This window comes from Myotis myotis, unplaced genomic scaffold (assembly GCF_014108235.1).
Source record: "Myotis myotis isolate mMyoMyo1 unplaced genomic scaffold, mMyoMyo1.p scaffold_m19_p_8, whole genome shotgun sequence".
Taxonomy (NCBI): domain Eukaryota; kingdom Metazoa; phylum Chordata; class Mammalia; order Chiroptera; family Vespertilionidae; genus Myotis; species Myotis myotis.
The window spans coordinates 11,533,017-11,555,338 of NW_023416390.1; positions in this window are offsets into that span (position 1 = coordinate 11,533,017).

A 22,322-nucleotide genomic window follows, 5' to 3' on the forward strand; every position below is an offset into this window, starting at 1 on the left:
TTGTTGAAAATGAAGCGTGCTTTCCTCTTTGTAGTTGACTTCCAACTCAGATATAGTCTCTAGTCTCCTGGGAACATTTCTTTTGCCCCTGGCACATCAAAGTTATTTTTAACTATGAGTAGACTTTAAGGACAGAAAGCTTGGATCTGTGAATAAAGATGAGCATTCTCTAGTATTCCTTTTCTACTTAAGAAGCCACCATGCTGGATTCAGTTCATGAGCTCCTCATTTTGAATGAAGTGGGAGAGGAAACAGACTTGGAAGCCTTTAACATTGCATGGGTGTACTTAGCTAAAGCAACTCTCATGGCAACCTTGCAGGAAAAGTGCTGCCATCATCCTCGTTGTACAGGTGAGGAAACAGAGGCTCAGGAGTTTTATTATTCTCCCAAAGCCATGCAGCTAGGAACTAGCAGAGGTAAGAGTAGAACTGATGTTGAATTCCAAAGCCCATATTCTTTTCAAATGACCATACCCAGAGGGCTACTTGCAGAAGGAAAAGGGGGAAATGAAAAGAGAATGGAAAGTGCTAGAGAAGTAAAGCATGCATCATGGGGATTACAAATGGGTGTTGGAATAAGCAAATAATCTTTGGACAGATGCTTTGAAAGATTTTTTGAAGATGCTCATGCTTGAGATGACCTCCAGCAGCTGAGAGTTGTAACCAGTGAAAGAAGAAAACAGGAATTGAAGACATGTAAAAGTGGACCACTGACTTCAACCCACACAGTTAGCCATAGCTGTTTCCCACTCACTGGTGCCAAAATCAGTGAGAAACATGGCTTCCCACCCAGACATGGGGAAATGGAAACCATTGATAAAGCCAATGGCAAGCTTTGATTTTCTTTCTTTCTTTTTTATAAATATATTTTATTGATTTTTTTACAGAGAGTAAGGGAAAGGGATAGAGAGTTAGGACATCGATGAGAGAGAAATATCGATCAGCTGCCTCCTGTACACTCCCTCCTGGGGATGTGCCCACAACCAAGGTACATGCCCTTGACCGGAATCGAACCCGGGACCCTTCAGTCTGCAGGCCGACGCTCTATCCACTGAGCCAAACCAGTCAAGGCAAGCTTTGATTTTCATCTAACCTATAGTATGTTCCCTGTAAATGGGGTCATTCCAATTCAAAACAGGCTGGAGGTAATAAAAGCAGTGACGGATGAAAATCAGTGGGAGTTACCTTGCATACATATCTGCGACCCTTGGAATGGGGCTAGTTTATAAAAGAATAATAATCAACCAAGAGAAGAAGGTGAGGTTGGGAGGTGGTGGTAAAGAGAAGGGAGAGTCTGAGTTGGGACTGAGGGGTGCTGGAAAAAAAGAAATGAGTCCTTTTGAGGAAAAAATGTAGGGAACAAAAGCAGAAGACAGACCTGAAGATCCCCCAATGTCAATTAAAAAGAAATGGACTGGTATTCTGTGAAAAATGATCAAGCAAGGCTCAATGTCACATAGAAAACTAAAGATTGAGAGAAGCTCAGGCCAGAACCAGGGGATTATCCAGCCGAGACTGTGATGGAGGTAGCTGTGCACAAGTAATTTCTACTAAAAGTCAAGGTGTGGGAACATCCAGGGCCAAAAGAAAAAAAATCACCATCCCTGCCAGGAATGGGCATTAAAGGCAATGGTTCCACTCTGGGTGGGTGGCGGTGGAGGCTTTTGTGGGTGTGTGTGTGTGTGTGTGTGTGTGTGTGTGTGGTGTGGGAGTGGGCACTGTGCAAGGGTGAAAGCTGATTTGGCGGAAGTCGTGTCAGGGAGCATCACAAAGCAACTGCTAAGTGCTTTAAGCCTGTGCAAGGCTGAGCAGCATGAGCTGCACGTGTGCCAAGTTGAGTGTTTATAATGTTTGTAATTTGTGCCTGAAAAGGTGATTCATGGAGGGCATGATATCTGTGTGCAAGATGTGAAGGGCTGTCATATGAAAGAGGAATTAGATTTGCTTTGTGGGTTTCCTGGAGCACTCAGCTCTGGTGCTCCACAAGAGAACATGATGGAGAGGGGGATTTGCACAATTTTCTTCCTATATGAAAACTTGGGTTCAGAGACAGGGAGAGTGCATTTTATTTGGCGATATTGCAGGTTCCTCATCAACATCAGCTGGTGGGGACGGGAAAGAATCAGGGGATTGGGTGGGGCAAGGGTTGGGGAAATGGACCCAATTTGGAAGGACCAGGTCCTGCTGGGCAGGCAGCACTTGTGTGGCTGGGACTTGTGACAGGTCAGGCTCCATTAAGGCAGGCATCACCGTCCATGGAGGTGTAACCTGGCAGGCAGGTGCTGCAGCAGAAAATGATATGGTAGAAAATACCCACAGCCAGTCGGCTATTGATATGCTGGAGGGTCTGTTGGTTCACATTGAGACTCCTTCAGACATTTGGAATTGCAGAGAATAGGACCCCAGGCTTGGGGAAGGCTAGGAAGGTGTTGGGAGAATTGGCATTCTGAGCAAGTAAACTGAGGCCATAGTCTAGGCTAACTTAACAAGTCAAGGAGGACTGTATTCTCCTTGAGACCTTGCCTAGAGATACTGCTATAGACTGGGACTGGGATTAACCACTAGGCCACTGATCCTGGGAATAACCTCCAAATCCATTTCAACACAGTTCTCTAGGGAATCACAGAGAGTCAGAACAGATAGCATTCAAGATGTCATGGGTAACCTCAGGGATTTTAAGCACTTTTACCTTTTCTAGAACTCAGCTCAAGTGTCCTTTCCTCCGAAAAGCCTTCTTAAACCCTCAGACGTGGGCACTTTTTACTGCCCTTGGTTCTTCTCTTTTAGCTATTTACCCTTCTGCAGAATCAACATTTGTTTATTGGCTTTTCTCTTCTCTCAGTGGAGCTCACTGTGGGCAATGGGAGAGTCCTTCTCAAATTTGTCTGTTCAGCCTTTCATGGGAAGATACCATTTCTATGTTTGTTAAATAACTTGGCCAAGATCTCAGCACAAAAAGTGGTAGAGATGGATTCGCATTCAAGTCAGTCTTTGTTGAAACCCTCTGCTCTTTCCATTAAACCCTGCACTCAATGGTGTGCCCTTCAGCACATTGGCACCGGCTTAGGTAGAAGGAGAACAAGGCTTCATTTGTGAGCATTCACAGACATATAAGGAATTTCATGACTGTTCTGAAAGTGGCGTCCCCGGCTCCACCCTCAGAAACTTCCATCTTCTGTGGTGCATTATATAAACTGAGATCAAACTAGTCTTGATGAATCTGACTTTTGACAACCATCCTAACACTATTGCCTTTATTCAGCTGCAGCTGAACTATTTCTGTCTAACTTGGCTGCCTAACCCACAAACTTTTTCAAATCAGATGTCTTTATGCCTAGTGAAACTGAGAGAATTATTTTATAATCACACTCGCTGGAAAAAAAATAGTCAATGGAAATTTTTAATAAAAAATGTGGTAAAAATACAATTTTAAGTCACGAATTGGAAAACATGCAGCAAAATCTTTATCCACTAGACTACTCAGTATTCTGCGACCATCTGTGGAAATTTATAGGTATCAAATTAGATACAGGCTGGTTTTTCTGTTTGTAGAACATAACAGAAACCAAATTGAAAACCACACAGTAACATTATAAAACCAAATGTGGTGTTTATTCCCTTCAAGATCAAAATGCATGTGCAAGTGTAAAGAAAGCTACTTGCTTTGTCCTTGAATAAAAAAAAAAAATCCCTGTTAATATTTTTATTAAATACTAGAGGCCCGGTGCACGAAATTCATGTACTTGGGGGGGAGGGGTCCTTCAGCCTGGTCTGCTCCCTCTCACAGTTGGGAGACCTCCAGATGTACAGCTGACAGCTTAGGTCTGGTCCCTCAGTCAGACATCCTTAGCGCTGCTGTGGAGGTGGGAGAGGCTCCCGCCACTGCTGTTGTGCTCACCAGCCTGTGAGCCTGGCTTCTGGCTGAGTGGCGCTCCCCCCGTGGGAGCACACTGACCGCCAGGGGGCAGCTCCTATGTTGAGCGTCTGCCCCCGGTGGTCAGTGCGCATCATAGTGATTGGTCGTTCCACCATTTGGTCAATTTGCATATTAGCCTTTTATTATATAGGATTGCATGTTTCTAAGAGACAGATAGAGAAGAAAGTAATTGTAATTGTTCACTCCAAGAATCTAAATTGTACTCAAAAGTGATGATAATAGAGACAATTGTGTAATGTGTACAAGGTTAGTCTTTGTTTGCTTATATGCTATTGTTTGAATGTTTTCCTGTTCATAGATTTATAAGTCAATGTTCAGTTCCTTAAAAATATTGATCCCTGCCTTTTTCACAGACTAGAAAATGATGCATAAAAATTGCTTCCTTTGGCATAAGGGCATATCAATATATCCTGGCTGGAGGGCAGGATTCTGGCCAAGATGACACCTGAGATTTGTGGGGTGAGGTACCAGGTCTGAACTTTGGAACCTTGTCCCAGAGGAAACTTCTATAGAGCTCAGAAAGTGAATATTCAAAGGCAAGAGGACTAGTAATCCTCATTCATGAGAGCCGGTTCTGCCCTTGGCCTTGCCCTAGCAGGTTTGCAGTTGCCTGAAGCCATTTCTGCTTTAGACACTGTTTTATGGTCACTGGGTCTCTTGGCTGGTTGCTCCAGGCCAGGCTAACCACCTGGACTCATTTCTATGTTGTCTTGTAAAGATGTAATTTGCTATTGTTTAACCATCATAATTAAGTTCTCATGCATTACTATTACTATCTCCCCAGTACCTACTAGATTCTGCGAGGGACTTCTTTTGCTTTCTAGAAGCAGTGTGGAATAGTGGTTAAAGCATGACATCTGCAGCAAGGGGATTGAGTCATCCTATGTCTGTTTCCTCATCTGTAGAATGAGGTTGCAGATTAAGTGAGCTAGTGTATATAAAGTGCTTTAAATGGCCTGGCATGGGGAAAACACTGTATTATGTTGTGATATATATGTATATATAGTAAGTACTGTATTTACTACAGAACACATTTATACCTGATTTCTTTGTGAGCCCTCATACAGACCCTTGATACAGTCCTACCTTTTTTTCTGCTTGCCTTACTTTTTTTCACCTTGTTTTTTTCATTTCCTCTTCAGCAATTCTTCATTAGGTAAATAGGACTTTTGTAGTAAGACAAACACAGGCTAAAATGGAGATGCACATTAAAGCGGGGTAATTGAATTCACTGTATCGGCTGATTATTCTCCATATCTATTATCTCGTCTCTGCTGCTCCCCTCTGTGCTGGAGAAGCTCACCTGAATGGACCACATCACCTGCCTTTCTTGCCCTCTGGCAATCCACCAATGGAAGGCACCAGCAGAAAGTGGGAGTGATGAGAAGGTGATTTGGGTATTTTACGTGCCCCTGATATTTCCAGCACTCACCTTACACCATACATAGTTATTATAATACTAGAGGCCCAGTGCATGAAACTCATGCACTGGAAGGGTCCTTAGTGGCTGCTGGCTACCAGCTGTGGCCTCCCTCCCTTCCCCAGCCAACCCTGCCCCCTGGTCGAACTTCCGGACAACCTCCTGCTCAAGGGGACAATTTCCATACTATGCTTGTATTATATAGGATTATTAACTATATAAGGAATGAGTGATTCCCTATGCTGTAATTTACATTCCTGTGACTATTCTGTAACTTCCAATTTGTATTTCTTAATCCCTTCACCAAGAATTTTCACAAATATTGCATTGTACTTATAAATAGTAACAAAGAAGAAAAGAATAAATGTCTGAAAAATAATATGAGAAGGTAATTGGGGTATTTCTTCCAGTTATCCCTGTTTTGACACAGAATCTAGGGCAGTGGTGTCCTTCCCTGACTACAGCTCTGGTTGGGTGTCTTCCTCTCATTTCCTGTTCTCACTGACCTCTGTCACTATATTTTGCCCTTCTCTATTATCTTCAGAAAAAGGATAGCACTGCTATTGTTGCTGGCCACTGGGGATCCCAGCTTCCACTGTTGTCCCTTAACTCTGTCCACACCTCTGTAAGCAGTTCCTTTATTTAAGTTTCTTCAGTTGAAGCACCTGCAATGGATTGTTTGGAGTTGAGGTTCTAACTGATACACCTCCCATCCTGTGTTACCAGAGGGAGGGGTCCTCATCCCAGCTGTTGCTCATGCGAGCGAAATTCTTGTGATATCCTGAAGAAAATGATTTTCTGAGACTTGCGCTGGGAGAATGAGTGACTTTTATTTGCATGGAATTAAATCCCCGAGTTTCCAAGGTGCCATTTCCCTCGGTCATGCCAAGGAAGAAGTATAGCTGTGGCTTTAATAGGGCCCAAATTAAAGCCAGTGTCCTGGAAATAAACTATATGTTGGTCAAGTTGCATTTTTGGCTAATTATGAGTGTAATCCTGGACAGAAATTACAATGGTTAGGGATTTGTATGTTGTTAATGGGTTTCTCACTGGTGGTGTTAGGGTCTTGAAAACATATTCTTTTCACTCTGCCAATTTTTTTTCCTACTGTAACCACTTAGGCACTACTGAGCAGGCAGGCATAAAGTAAGTTTCCAATGAATATCTCTGATAGAAAAAGTTCCTTAGTAAACATGAAAATAGGGGCTAAAAACACCATTGAATGAACTAAAGATCGATATAAGGAGCAAACCTCAAAGGGTTATAGAGTATGTACTTACTAGATATGAACCCACAACCCACTTCTCAGGAAATAAATAAGCTGTATTCTGAATTCTGCATATTTTCAAAACAAATATCATCTACAAAATTCCATCAATAACATCCCTCAAGTGGCTGGACGCAGACCTGGCCTGTGGCGTATTCCAGATAAGGGGTTAGGTAGAGAGGGGAGCGGGCAGAAATTCACATGCCTCCCTGGTGAATGATTTAGGGAGGAGGATATATCACTCACAGAAGGACAACCTAGGTCTGTGTCTATGTGTTCACCAATTAAAACCAAGGGTCCTTATGACTTTGAGGAAATAAGTTTTAAATCCTAGCTCTAGAAATTGTATGTCTCTCTGTTGATACTCCTTAGAGACCTAGCCTTTTTCCTGAGCCCTAAAGTGGGACCCCCTCCCATGACCCTCACCCCCTCCAAATTCCCCACTCCCCATCCCAGGAAACTGACAGAGGGATGATGGAAAAGCTGTCCTCAAGACCTGAAGACATGATTCTTCACCCTTACCTCACTTCCAAAGAATCAGCTCCCAGCACCACCCTAAACCCCTAGCCCACCGTGTCTTGTGATTTTACCTTATATAATCTGTTAGGGCTTTTGAGCATTAACCTCCTCTTCTCCTGGATGATGCCATTAATAATAAAAGAGTCACTATTTCTCTACTGCAATTCTCAGTGTTTAGTGTTGGCTCTGCTAGTGCCGGGTTGGACAAACTCTTTCTGTTCTGTAACACAAACTTTGGTTTCAAAGCAGATATTCAGTCATTTTATTAAGAAGAGGATCATTCAAATAGATCTGTTCCACATTTTGATGTTAAACTCTTTCAATTCCTTTCAGGTGATAAAGCCTTGGGTATAGTGCTTATTTTTAAAGCAAGTCTTAAAATGGCTATCTTGGTAACACAATTGGTTCAAAGGAGAAACTGGAAAGGCAATAGAACCTAGTGAGGAAATACTGCTGGATAACGAAGACTGGAGTCCTAGACCCATCAGTAATTAGCTGCTAGTTTCATTCCAGTCATTTAACCTCTGGGCCTGAATTTTTTCAATACTTTGCATTTGAGGAACACCTTTCTATTTTAAAAGCATTTTCATGTATTTTGCTGAAAGGCAGTAATCAAAGGAATTGGTAGTTCCTTTGACCATCATAACTGACCTAAGAAGTTGGTAGTACCAGGTTGGTCATGACTTATAGACAAGAAGGTCAAGGTTTAGGGATGTTAATTAACTTATTTAGAAACTAAGAATCCCAGACCTTTTTATAGGATGCTTTTAATTGTTCAATCTGTTCTCAGCTTTATTATTGTGGTACTATTTCTATGACGTATTTGATAAAGAACATAAATGTTAATATGATTATTGTCCTATAAGTTTTAAAACAGTCAAGTAAAATGTATGCAACACAGGCTGTATTCCTAGTTCTTTCTTTCTTTTTAAAATATTTTTTATTGATTTCAGAGAGTAAGGGAGAGGGAGAAAGAGATAGAAACATCAATGATGAGAAAGAATCATAGATCGGCTGACATCTGCACCCCCCCGCCCCCGCCCCGCCACTGAGGATCAAAAAGCAACCCAGGCTTGTGCCCTTGACCAGAATTGAACCCAGAATTCTTTAGTTCGCAGGCCAATGCTCTATCCGCTGAGCCAAACTGGTGAGGGCCCTAGTTCCTTCTTGTAGAATGTTAGTTTTTATTATTGAATGGAAGGAAAGTCACGTGATTTTTAATAGATGCTCTTCTCTCCTCCCCCCTCTCCAACCCCCAAACCTCAGAGTTTTGCTTTCTGGAAAGAACTCAACACATAAGCTCCACAACAAATTAGACTCAAGACCGCACACTTGGAACAGTCAGAATGGGGTTGGTGAGGTGTGCTAATCAAGGAAGGAAAGGAGCACAATTCATTTCTGAATCGGTTATCAAATTCTTCTTGTAAGTGACATGACTGAAACCACCAATTGGCTTTACAACCTGCTGAGTCCATATTTCTACATCTGTGAAAGCTCAGCAAATGAGCCCTTCTCAGCAAAGCAAGAGGGTTTCGACAACCAGAAATTTGATGAGGTGTCGTACCCTGTGGCCAACCATTTCTCTAGAGACCTCTTTCTGTTTCACCTATTGAATTCCTTTATGATTGACAGGCAGCTTCACTCATTACTCAATTTTTCCTTTGTGTTATCTCCTTAGCAAATCTGGTCACCACAGTATTTTTTAAGAGAGAAACACAGTCATGTTATTATTATGGAATCATTCAACACAAGAGCTTGAAGGGGGGCTCAAGAAATCATAGCTAAAGTCCCTTCTCCCAAGAGTAGTCATTCAGTTTTCCCATCTTGAACCCTTATCAGGTAGACCCAACAATCCTTCTCTTTATTACTGTTAAAATATTCCATCAGGAAGTGCTCTAATTTCTTTCCATACTGCCATTCAAAATCTTTGACTCCCTTCACTACAGAATGATGCCTTGAATGTAAAGATATTGTATTAAAAATTATGATAACAAAACTATCTATTTTCTTTGAGCTGGAGGGTTTGTTTAGCCATTTTTAGCATTATAAGATGAGCAGAAGCATTATTCTGTCTTCCGTAAGGGCAGAGGCATCAGGTGAAGGTATAGCAATGTTAGAGCAATAAGGACTAGAATCCTGTCCACCTAGACTCAATCTTGGGATAGTCTTCTATTCTTTTTGTAACTACACCTTTTATATAGATGTTCTAAGGAGTATGGTTGTTTAATATTTGTGTAGGGGGGAAAGACCATTAAGAAAAAATGGTATCTGCTTTTTTTTTCTTCAAGGCGTTTTCCTTCCTTCCAGACATTGTAATTCTGTTTCTAATAAGAGAATAGCTACAGCTACATGAATAAACACATTGTCCATCTGAGGGAACTCCATTCAGACTGCTGAAAACAGAGCCAAGTTAAACAATAGATATATAGAACCAGTCAAGTGGCATTTTGCCACTTAATAAATTACAAGAAACAGATGTGAGTTTTTTAAAGGACACATACCCTGAACTTGGCCCATTTGCCATGAATTAGCAAAATGACTTCAAATTCATAATTTAAAGAAAGGCCTCTAATTCATTTGTGTATACATATGCATTTGACAGCCCCATCATGTGATTTTATGGCCTTTCTCATTCAAAGATCAACTTATTATTGGAGATCCTTAATGCTTTTGCTGGGCTGGGGTTGGGGAAGTGGGGAATTTATTTAGCATCTACTTATTGTCAGCATATTATGCCATAATATCATTCCATACACATGGAATTTACTAACCATTTTCTTAGAACATAGGAAAGTGGAAGGTGTTGTGGATTAGAGAAGATTAATAATAATTATAAATTTCCTAAGGTCAAGCTCGTGCCTTATATTTCTGCTGTATTTCCTATAATATCTAGCATAGCGCTAACAGAATAAGTATTGAATAATGCTTAATAAAAAACATGTTGAACAAACATATTCTTGGTAACTTCTCTCTGTTGAGCAGCTTATACACAATCTGATCATCTACCTCCACAACACCATTAAGTTAAGACAACTTTGGGACTTGGAAGGATGGAGAAAAAGCAAAGGCATGCGATCTTGTAGAAAGATAAGAAGAACTGAGATGGGGCTAATGGATGAGGAATGTTGAGGGGAGTGAGCAAGAAGAGATCATTTGGTAATTTGTGGCTGCTTGCCTAAACTATTGTATTTGGTCCACATCTGGAGACATAAGGTGAAATGCTCTGATTTCAGGATCAGAATGAGCTGAGAGATAGGCCACACTGAAAAAATACTATCAAATGTTTGTCAGAAATGAATCGGGCTGCCTATTGTCTGGAACCCTTGGAAACTTGCAAAAAGTTGGACTGGGAACATATGGGGTCTACTCAATGTGCTAGCAGTCATTTTTTGAGTAGGAACAAGATCAATTTTTGTAATCACCTTGGAGGTGTGATATCTGTCCCAACTCTATACATTTTCTGTTTATTTTAACAACCACTTTGACGTGGGAATTATAGCCTCCCTGCCATAGAAATCTACTGCTGTTATAACTCTTGGTAGTCTGTTTGGCTCCAGGTCCTAGTTTAAGAGAAGAGGGCAAAAAGAGAAGAGGAGACAAACACTTGTGTTGAGATGCAGCCATGCTTTGAGAGTCCTTGGGACAGCTTCTACCTGTAAAGGCACACCTGAAAAATCTGTTAGCCACCTCCTCACTGATGACGCATGTAGTTGAAGAGCCCTGAATTGTCTCTGTCCAGGTGCAGAGTCAGCATTTTCCATTGTTGCTGGTTCGTTGACAAGAGAGCATATTCTCAGACTGAGAATAGAGGGATGGCTTCTGGGTCAATGGGGCTAAGCTTAGATTCAATTGTGACACCTGTGAATTTCTTATTGACTGTTTGATAAAGAAACAATAAGTGACTCCTGGCTAGCGTGGCTCAGTGATTGAGCTTCGACCTATGAATCAGGAGATCATGGTTTGATTCCTGGTCAGGTCATACGCCTGGGTTGCGGGCTCGATTCCTAGTGTGGGTTGTGCAGGCGACAGCTGATCAATGATTCTCTCTCATCATTGGTGTTTCTATCTCTCTCTCCCTCTCCTTTCCTCTCTGGAATCAATAAAAATATATTTAAAAAAAAAAGAAACAAGGTGGGTGATCACAAAGGCTGCCCTGTCCAAGAAACTTCCTGGAAAATGATGGTGGACTCACCACACTAAGACAAGTCCCTGATGAAGAACTTGTAATTAACCTACAGGTTCTGAAATAGTCATGATATATCTATTGAAAATGGCATTTCTGTAATGTTGGCAAGTGGTATCTTTGTATCTGAGTGTGTTTACGAAAAATCTTTCAGGGATAATAATTACAAATATTTAGTATAGCTCTGCACCAAAACCTGTTTTCAACCTTTAAAATTGAATTATTAGTTGATCTTTATAAAATGAAGTAGAAACTTGTAATATTAATATCAGATTGGGGGTTGTGGTGGGCATCACACATAGAGTAAAGGGCTGTGTGACTGTGTTGGGCATCCGAGCAGGACAACTAATTTCAAATGACCTAACTAAGCTGTGGAAGAGCATCTCGGCAAGGTATGCTGAGAGCATTCCTATTCTTATCCCATAACCAATCTTCAGGTTTCTGACTTGTTAGAAATTCTTGGGCCTGTGGCTCCTTCTTTTTGAGTTGCCCCTTTGAAACATAGACAGGAGGTTTTTGTCAGCCATTTAGTACCTGTGGAGTTAGAAGTGGAGAGTAAACATTGCTCTCTCTCTTTCATTCTTTTTACTTTGGGTTTAATGTATACCGCAACCAGTAACATCATCTGTCCAGTGAGCTAAATATAGCTAGGGTTTGAAACTTCAGTAAGGAAGGCTTTCTTATGAGGCATCGGGATTCACATGGAAATAAGACCCAGTATCAAAACCCTGACATTTGTGGTTGAGGATGGAAATCATATCCCTTCCCTGTTTTCTTGCTTACACTTTAAATTCCAAGCCCCAATAAAAGCAATATTTGTCAAGAGGAAGGAAGCAACAAAACAGGATTTGTGGGTGGTGAGTTATTACTTTGAAGTAGTGACTGTTAGAAATCTGAAGTATGAAAAATCATGTCACTTTCAGACGAGAAGAGATGTGGAAGCTCTTGTTTGAAGTGTATCTTGGCCAGGAGGAGAGAGACCTCTGCAGCCACAGACAGAATCCAGGATGGCTGCCGCCCAGAGGGCATCTGAGCCTTCACTGGGGTTTATTGGTTATTATTCAGCTATTTCCCAACTCAATACCTCCCCTTTCTAATTATCTAAAGGAAGAGACCTGGGAATATTTTCAGCAACTATAATGTTAAAAATAATGAGGGCATAGGGCTGTTCAAAACTGTGAATGCCCTGACAGTCCTTGTGAAACCACATATAATAGCTGTTTGCCATCCAGGGCTAGTTCTCTGGTGAAAACGATGGCATTTTTGCAGGCTAGATCTTTGGAGTAATCTGAGGAAATGGATCTGGAAAAAGCTATTATTAAGGGTCCACTCTTAGCTCACATTTTACTGATTCAAATAGTTTTCTATCTTTCCCTATTTAAACTAGCACAATAAAATAAAGGAGTCATTTCAGTGCTTCATTAAGCATGCTGGTCTTTTCGGCCAGCAAGCAATTCTCATGGAAGCTGCTGTACACCATGCATTGCTGTGCTTCAAGGACACCTGGCTCGCAAGGAATACTGAATGACTATGAATGACTAATCATTGGATTCCCCGAGAGTTCGAAGAGTAGGTTCCAACTGGATTTGCTTGTGCAAGGCAAGGCAATACAACACCCTATGGATGTAGGGCAAGTATGAATTAAAGAAAGGGATCTGTATATTTCAGTTCATGTTCATAGCTCAATTTCAAATTTTAATTTCTGACTATATGCTTCATTTTGCTAGGCTAGTGGAAAGAAACTTTAACCTCAGCCCTTTTCTGGGGTTTCCCCATCGCTCCCCAGGACTGTGTCACACTTCTGGATCTTGCGCAATGTTAAGAGAACTGGGGTAGGTTGTCAGTAGGTCCTCTCACACCTGCCCAGTTCCATTGCTGCTGTCTTCTTCACCCTTCAGGAATAGTGACTCCCACCCACTAAGTTTGGGGTATCTTGGGTGAGGCCGTCTCTAGTCCATTTGTACAGCCTACAGTCATTCCTTTTTTTCTCTGAGGTCTTTTTGCCTTTCAGGTGGCTGCATCCAGGGGTGAAGTATATAGGTACCCTCTGTTTCCTGACCTACGTTCTCTCCCCCTTACCACTGGGGAAGTCTCTTTAGGGGCTGAGGAGCAGCCTTCTCTGTTCAGATTTCTTTGAGAGACTTCCTTACCTCGAGGATTTTAGTTAAACAAAAGGCAGAAAGACTAATGGAAGTAGTTCTGCCTTTTCCTCTGGCACATTCTTTCCCTGAGGCAAAGAAGAGCAAGTTATGGGAACCTGCAAAGTGGGTAGAGAGAAGTGAAAGGGAATAATGCTGGGAGGGAAAGTAAACTATTATATCAAAATATTATCCTTTAACAACCCCATGGAAGTGAATGTACATGCTCATCAAAAAGCCTGCACAGGGAGGGGCTGGGGGACTAGGAGGAAAGGAGAATCCAACTCAAACAGAACTGAGAGGATCTCTGGTGTGTTCAGACATAGCTTTCTCAGTGCATCCTCAGTGGTGCTTTTAAAAGTTGGATGACATAAAATGGGCAGCTCTTAAAAATGACTGGTGCAGCCACTATGGAAGATAATATGGAATTTCCTCAAAAATTTAAAAATGGAATTGCCCTTTGATCCACTAATCCACTTCTGGGAATATATCCTAAGAAACCTGACACACTTATCAGAAAGAATATATGCACCCCTATGTTCATAGCAGCATTATTTACAATAGCTAAGATTTGGAAACAGTCCAAATGCCCAGCAGTAGATGAGTGGATAAAAAGTTGTGGTACATGTATATAATGGAATACTGCACAGTTGTAAAAATTAAGGAGCTCTTACCCTTTGAGATAGCATGAATGGACCTGGATACTATCGTGCTAAGCAAAATCAGCCAGTTAGAGAAAGACAAATCTCACTTACATGCGAAAACTAATGAACAAAATAAACTGATGAACAAAATAGATCCACGGCATGGATGCATGTAACAGAATGAGAGATCACAGAGGGGAGGAAGAGATTAACTAAAGAATGTCTATCCATATATCCATAGTCCATGAACATGGACAATAGTGGGGAAGACTGGGGTGGGGTGGGGCCTGGGTGGAGAGGGGCAACTGTGGGGAAAATGGGGGACATCTGAGCAATGGTCAAATGGCCTGTGGGGCAATTGGAATGTAGGATACATTTGCAGGGGGGATAAGTTAAGTAGAAGGAAGAAAGATAAAATTTTATTAAAATTATATCTCCATTTGCTTTGTGAAGATAGAACCACTGAATCATACAATATTAGTACTAAAAAAGATTATTGAAGAGCCTATAGTTTCACCATTTAATTATTTGAAGTAGGCAAAGGTCATAGCATTTATCCAAGTTGTCTAGTCCATGGCAAAAATGGAACTAAACCCAAATCTTTGGGTCCTTTTCCTTCTATTTTTGTGCTCCCTAGGACATTCTTGTATATTGTAAAGGTATTTAATAATTGGGTTATAATTTTAAGGATAAGAAAAAGCTGAAAAAGAACATTATCAATGTCAATACAATACTATTTTCACAGGTTTCAAGATAAAACCCTTTGTCAATATAACTCTTCCTTGGAGTTTATTTCCAGGAACTGAAGATGTCATCTAAGGACTTGGATTTCATGTGGTGAATCACCACTGTGTTCTCAGACTCGGAAGCCCAGGCCAGCTGCATGGCCAGATGGCCCGGTGGCCCCACTGGGACTATCTTGTTGGCCTGAGAACTAGAGCAGAGCAGAGAGAGAGAGAGAGAGAGAGAGAGAGAGAGAGAGAGAAATTATGGCTAGTGGCTGCTGCAACCCCAGCTGTTGATCTGATTCCAGACATGAGCACGATAATGATTTGGCTGCCAAAAATATAACACATGTTCTAGCCAGAGGGAGAACTCTCAAGCATCTGATGAGTTGCTTCAGTAAAGTGTGCATTGTCTCATGAGCCATCAGAAAATGGGTGAAGCTCAATTTACTTCTTTTCTTCAGTGTTATTTGAAGGGACATATTTTGTGATTTTGTTATGACTTTCTTATTCAAAGTATGGTTCATGGACCAGCATTCTCAGCGTCACTTGGAGCAGGTTAGAGATGCAGAGTCTCGGGCTGCACCCCAAACCCAGTGACTCAGATTCTGCTTTTTCACCGAGATGCCCAGGTGATTCACATGCACCTTAGGACTGAGAAGCATGGCGAAAGGTAAACAAAATCAGGTTGCATGACTGGGTCAGTGGGATTAGAGAGCAAATTTGGCAGAAGGTGGGGGCAGTAGAGGGGGATATAAGGACCAGACTGAGATATGAGACCTGGTTCAGACCCATTTCTGCCACTTCCCCTCAGTGCAACCCTGGGGAAATCACTCCCTGTCTTTAGGCATTGATTTCCTCATCTTTAAAATGGGAGCATAATAGTTGACTTGTTTACCTCAGGATTGGGTTGGGGTCGAATGAGAGCATCAGGAAAACGAGCTGTAAAGTACAATGCACTTTTCAAAAGCAAGATAATGAAAATGGTTGTAGTCGTTCAGATCTACCTAAAATGGAATTTGGGCTTTTTTTGACTTTTGAGAAATGAGTCATAGTACTAATCTAAGTCAATTATGAAGAACAAGTACGTGACAGGCAAGAGCAGCCCATGAATCAAGGAAATATCTCCTCTGAGGCACTTTCCTCAGAGATGAACATAGAATTCTGACTGATAGAAATGGATTCAGAGAGGCACTGTTCAGGAGTTAGCAGTGGTTCTCAGCCAGAGCTGTTCATTACAGAAACTGTGGTTGCTTGGGTTCCAACTCAGACCAATTGGAATCAGAACCACCAGGGCTGACACACAGGCCCTAGTTTTTAAAAGCTCCCCAGGTGATTCTGATGTGTAGCCAGGGTTGGGAACCACAGGTAAAGTGCTCAGTCAGAACACGCTCTTATGTACAATTGAGCCTTTATTGTCACGGACAACTGTGGAATAAAGCTGGAAGGGTAATGCTTCTGTGTTTCCTCCTCATGTTCCCAGACTCCTACTTAAAGTAATTCATGTAAAAATGTGGGCTTGGATTTTGAAAAGCTAAAGGTGCTGCTGCTGCTGCTGCTGTTTCAGACACCACACTTTGAGAACCCAGCTCAGCAAAATAGGCATTGTCATCCCCACTTTATGGTCACAGAACTGGAGACTAGGAAGGTTGCAGGATGTGCCTGAGGTTTCACACTGAGAGAATCAGATCCAACCCAGGTTTACCCATACTCAAATCCAAGACCTAGTCCCACACAGATATGGGGAAAGGGGGAGGAAGGACAAGGAAAGGGAAGAAACCTACTTTGAAATTATCGGTTTCTTGTCCAGAAAAGAAATAAAGGAAAGAACAAGCCCTGAATTCAGAGTCAGAAGCTTTGCTCGAGAGACCTCATGCTAGCCCTGAGCCTTGGGTTCTCCATCCATAAAAGGTTATTGTAATGATCAAATACACGTGAGATGGGAAAGTGTTTTTGGAATATCCAAAGCATTCCACAATGTGAGAAATGAAATAAATTTGTAACGAACGAAATAAATGAAAAGGTCAAGATCTTGCTTGATAGGAAAAAAATTAAAATGTGGATTTGGAGACGTGAAGAAAAAGATAATTTCATTTTTCAGCACCAGAAATGTTGAACATAAGGAATTCTTTATGACATTTATTATGATATGATCTGGTCAAATGAGGCATTGCAGCTCTGGTTTATTAGGCTTGATAAATAGGTCCAGTCCAAAAGAGGGATGCTGAGAGCTAAGGCATGGCTTAGAGGACACCTGGCAAAAAAGAAAACGTATTGGTTAGGAAAGGCTGATGACTGCGAGTGAGGAAGGGAGACTCCGGAGCTTGAAGATTATTCAGCAACATCAGGGATGGCACAGCTAAGTTCCCTGTTCTTTGTTCTGGGTCACTGAGGACATGGACTCTAAATTCTTGTTTCTCTACAGGAGGAACCACCTCTTTTCTGACTAGGGCTCCAGCTGAGCTGAGGATGTGATCAGCCTCTTTCACAGCATTTCTGAGGAATGTGGTCAGAAAGCCTCCATCCTTTTAGTGTAAGCAAGATCCTTTAGATGGGAGTGATCTGCCAAGAGGAGGAATCAGAGTATAATGGTTATATTCTTCCACCTAAAATGCTTCATGTTCTGAAGCAAAAAACATGGGGACTTGAGTGTGTCAAGTGCCAGTCCTTGTCTCACATGTACACAAACAGAGAATTACTTAATTCAGTGCCCTTTTCCTGAACAGCCTTCGCCTATCCCTCCAAATACCCCAAGATCTAGTTGGTCATCCATTGGCAATGAGACTAGCTGGTTTTTCTGGAAGAGGACCCTACTCCCAGCCCATCATCTGCACCTTGCTGGCCAAGAATCAGACACCTCAACTTGTCCCTTGGAGAATTGGCGCTGGCTCAGGCGCTGAACACACTGGACTGAGACCAACCGGCCTAAGACTGCAGAGGCAGCACATAATGCCTTTCCTGCTAAGGGTTATGGACTCAGCTTCTCCCACATTTCCTTTCTCATGGGACTCTCTCACTGGCTATCATGAAGGCCAATGGGATGTGGGAGCGATAGTTCCTTTATAGTCATCTTTAATGGAACACATTTATTAGTAAAGCAAAAGGAAGCTGTAGCTGTATTTTCTCTATACTTTTGACCCTGAAAAAAAGAAAACTTGATAGATAAGCAGTTATTTTAGGGATTGTTTAAAAATGTAGGATATCATTAGCACTAGATTGCTTACACCTATGCATATTAAATGTTATTATTTACAAAATGTCTGGCATGTTCCTAGGAGATTTAAAAATTCAAGGAAATAAAACAAATAAAATGAAACAGTTTCCTGTGGGTTTTTTTTCTCCCTTTCTTCTTCTCTTTCTCAATTTTGAAAAAAAAAAAGTATAATAGTAACTGGAGGAATAATCTAAACCCTCTGGAATCAGAAGCTCAGCCTTACCTCCCAGCCAAATCTCTAAATTACTGCTTGGCAATTTGATTCATTTCTGAGTCCCACTCTCCTTTCTTCTTTAAAGGGCAGAGAAGATCATTGTACCTACTATCCAATGTTATTGTGTGGATTCAGTGTAGTACTGCCTTTGGGTGTGTCAGATTTTAAGTATTTTAAGCAGTCAGATCATGGAAGATTTTTTTTATCATATACAATTTATACAATCATGTCCCCAAACAGCATAGTACTTAATTATTGTAAAAAAACAAAAACCAAACCAACCTTATTTCCTAAGGTTAATATCCTATATAATATAAGCCTAATATGCTAAGTGTCCAGTCGGCCAGTCGGCCATTCAACCAATCAAAGTGTAATATGCTAATGATATGCTAAAGTTGATCAACAGCTTGATATGATGGGCACTGACCACCAGGGGCAGACAGTTAACCAGTAGGTTAGCTTGCTGCTGGGGCCCAGCAGATCAGGACTGAGTGAGATGAGCCGGACACACCCTGGAGCCCTCCTGCATTCCCTCCCCAGCTGGCCAACTTTCCGCATCCTTCCCTGGCCCCTATTGTGCACTGAGGGTGGGGTCCCTCGGCCTGGCCTACGCCCTTTCGCAATCTGGAATGAGGGGCCACCTGGTGAATTTCATGCACCAGGCCTCTAGTATATATATATAATTTACTGTAATAATATAGCTTGGGAAACCATCCCCCAAGATTCCTGACAGCATCCCTCCCTACCCCCTACTACAGGGGTCATCAAACTTTTTAAACAGGGGGCCAGTTCACTGTCCTTCAGACCGTTGGAGGGCTGGACTATAGTTTAAAAAAAAAACTATGAACAAATTCCTATGCACACTGCACATATCTTATTTTGAAGTAAAAAAACAAAAGGGGAACAAATACAATATTTGTATTTGCATGTGGCCCACGGGCCGTAGTTTGAGGACCCCTGCCCTCCTACTACTCCCCTGACCATTCAGTTCCCTTTGCTTAAGGGCTGTGATTCACCCTGCTGGACCCTGGAGATATGTGCCAGTTATGCAGGTGATGAGATTGCTCCAGAGGAGGGAATCTTGAGAGGCTAACTCTGCTAAACTGATAATACTTCAGTTCCTTGACAATGGCCTGGATAGTAAGTAGATATTGGGTGTTTTTACTTCTGCCCCCCCGCCCCCCATTTATAGCCCAGTTTCAAATATGCTGCTCTAATCTTTCTACCCCTTGCCACAGTTCTGAAGGAGATCAGGCTAATAATGTGCCAGGTCTGTGGTCTCAAAAATCAGATTCCCCCCTCTTTTTTTTTTTTTTTTTTTGATCTGGTAGAAGATGAAGAGATAAATTCTCAGGTAGGATGGAGGCCACATGCACCTTTTTTGGGAGGTTTCCAGATACATTATTTGGTAGAAAAGGTTAAAAGCCTAGAAGGGTGGAACCAGATTTGATCTAAAAAATGTGGTAATTAACCGACTTCTCTTTAATTTTTAAAAACAGGATATTGCTGCTCAGGTGTGTTACATTTGTGGTCTTATTGGGTGTTCTTCCTAGCATGGGTGCTGGCACAAGCCATAGAATCACATTCTCAAATAATGGCCACGCCTCCTTCCAAGCAATGTAATTTCAAAACGTGCTTTTCCTAAAAATCATTCCAGTTCATCCCTCAAAAGTTTGAGAGGACATTTTATGTAAGGCTGTGAATGGAGCCTTCATTTTCATGAGGCCTCTCTCGATTTCTTTAAATAGTGAGTTCCTCATCTGTCTTTCACTTCCCATTAGAAAGTGCTGACATTACTTTTATTTTTTTTTGTACACTTATTACTTGTTGTGACTTCTTTAGAGCTCCTTCTTATTTTTTCTTCCTGTTATTTTGTTTTTTTGAACATTTGGAGGGTGTTGGGTGTCAACACCAATGAACTGCAACCATAAGCTTTTAATCTTTTCATAGTGGGGAACCTATGGTCTTTACAACCACGAGCAGGGAGCTCTGTGGTTTGCCAAAGTTCCAATCAGTAAGGAAGAACCTCTTCCTCCACTCTATTCCATAGTACGGCTTTTCCCCTTCTGGCTGCATGATACTTGGAGAGCACAAGAGTTTGGGGAAATGCAAGATGGCTTCTGTCATCAAATCTCACAGGGACTCTTGCTTTCCAGAAAACCCACAAAAACATAGTTCTATTCTCATAAAACTCTCCACCTTTCCAAAATCCTTACGATTTAAGAATACACTTCTTTAAACCACATCTTTCCTTTTTATTATATTTTTCATTTCATTATTTTTAAAAAATTTATCTTTATTGTTGAAAGTATTACAGGTTTCGTGTGTGTGTGTGTGTGTGTGTGTGTGTGTGTGTGTGTGTGTGTGTGTGTTTTAATCCCATTGATCCCTTCCACCCCATACCTGCCTCTCCCAGGCCTTCTCCATACTATGGTCTGTATTGATGGGTGAAGAATATATGCCTATTCTTGTGCCAGGCTGTTTTGAGTACAGTAGCTTTGTAGTATAACTTGATATCTGATATTGTGATTCCTCCAACTTTGTTCTTCTTTCTCAAGATTGCTGTAGCTATTCGGGGTCTTTTTAGATTCCATATAAAATTTTGAAGTGTTTGTTCTAGATCTGTGAAGTATGCCTTTGGTTTTTGAATAAGGATTGTATTGAATCTATAGATTGCTTTGGGTAGTATGGACATTTTAATGATGTTGATTCTACCAATCCATGAACACTGCATATTCTTCTACTTGGTTATATCTTCCTCTCTCTTTTTTCAACATCCTGTAGTTTTCTGAGTACAGATCTTTTGCCTCCTTGGTTAAGTTTATTCCTAAGTATCTTTTTATTTTATTTTATATTTTATTGATTTTTTTTTACAGAGAGGAAGAGAGAGGGATAGATAGTTAGAAACATCAAAGAGAGAGAAACATCGATCAGCTGCCTCCTGCATACTACCTACTGGGGAAGTGCCCACAACCCAGATAAATGCCCTTGACCAGAATTGAACCTGGAACTCTTGAGTCTGCAGGCCAATGCTCTTAGCCACTGAGCCAAACTGGTTAGGGCTATTCTGAAGTATCTTAATTTTTTTGTTTCAATGGTAAAGGAATTGTTTTTTCATTTCTATTTCTGAGAGTTTATTATTTGTGTATAAAAATGCCATCAATTTTGGGGTATTAATTATGTACCTGCTACGTTGCCAAATTCATTTATTAAATCTACTAGTGGCCCTGCACACGAATCTGTGCATGAGTAGCTCACTGCTGCTTGCCTCAGCTGGCCGCCCCGCCCACCGCCACTTGTACCTCTCCGCCGCACATATCTCACTGCCCCGCTCTCCTGTAGCTCTGCCCCGCCCCCTGTAGCTTTCCGCTGCTTGTCGCTCACTGCCCTGCCCTCCTGCTGATTGGTCGTTACATGAAGGCGTCACAACCAATTTGCATATTACCCTATTATAAGTATAGATTAGCTTTTGGGTGGAGTTTTAAAGGTTTTCTATGCACAATATCACGTCATCTGCGAATAATGACAGTTCCACTGTCTGCACTGCCAAACTGATGTGCTGGAAATGACCTGCCAAATACAAGATCTGAGGAAAGCATTTCTGAGAATTTAGGTTCCCATATGGAAAGTATTTTGTCTCCTGAATGTTTTTTTTCTGCTTATAAACAGATTTTCAGGTAATGGTCAGCTCTGCTTTTCCTCTGGAGACCTGAAGAGAGTATTCTCATAGGCACTCTCTGAGGCATACACTCACACACATATAGATACAATGACATATAGGAAGACACAAAAAGAGACACTCCCCTGAACTGGTCACTCAAAAACCATTTAATAAATGTGTGCACACTATTATCATGGATTTTCAAGGGAAATGCTACCTTCAGGTCCTGGTTTAGTTTTGGGTCAGCCCAGGCTGTATTAGGACTATCTGAGCCTGCATTTAACTGATAATACTTCTAATTAGGCACATGTTCTCTTTTCTGAGTTCCTAGTAACCCACCGAGTATAATTGGTTGTTAAATATGCTCAGAAGCATAGAAGACCCTGTAAACACCCTTTGA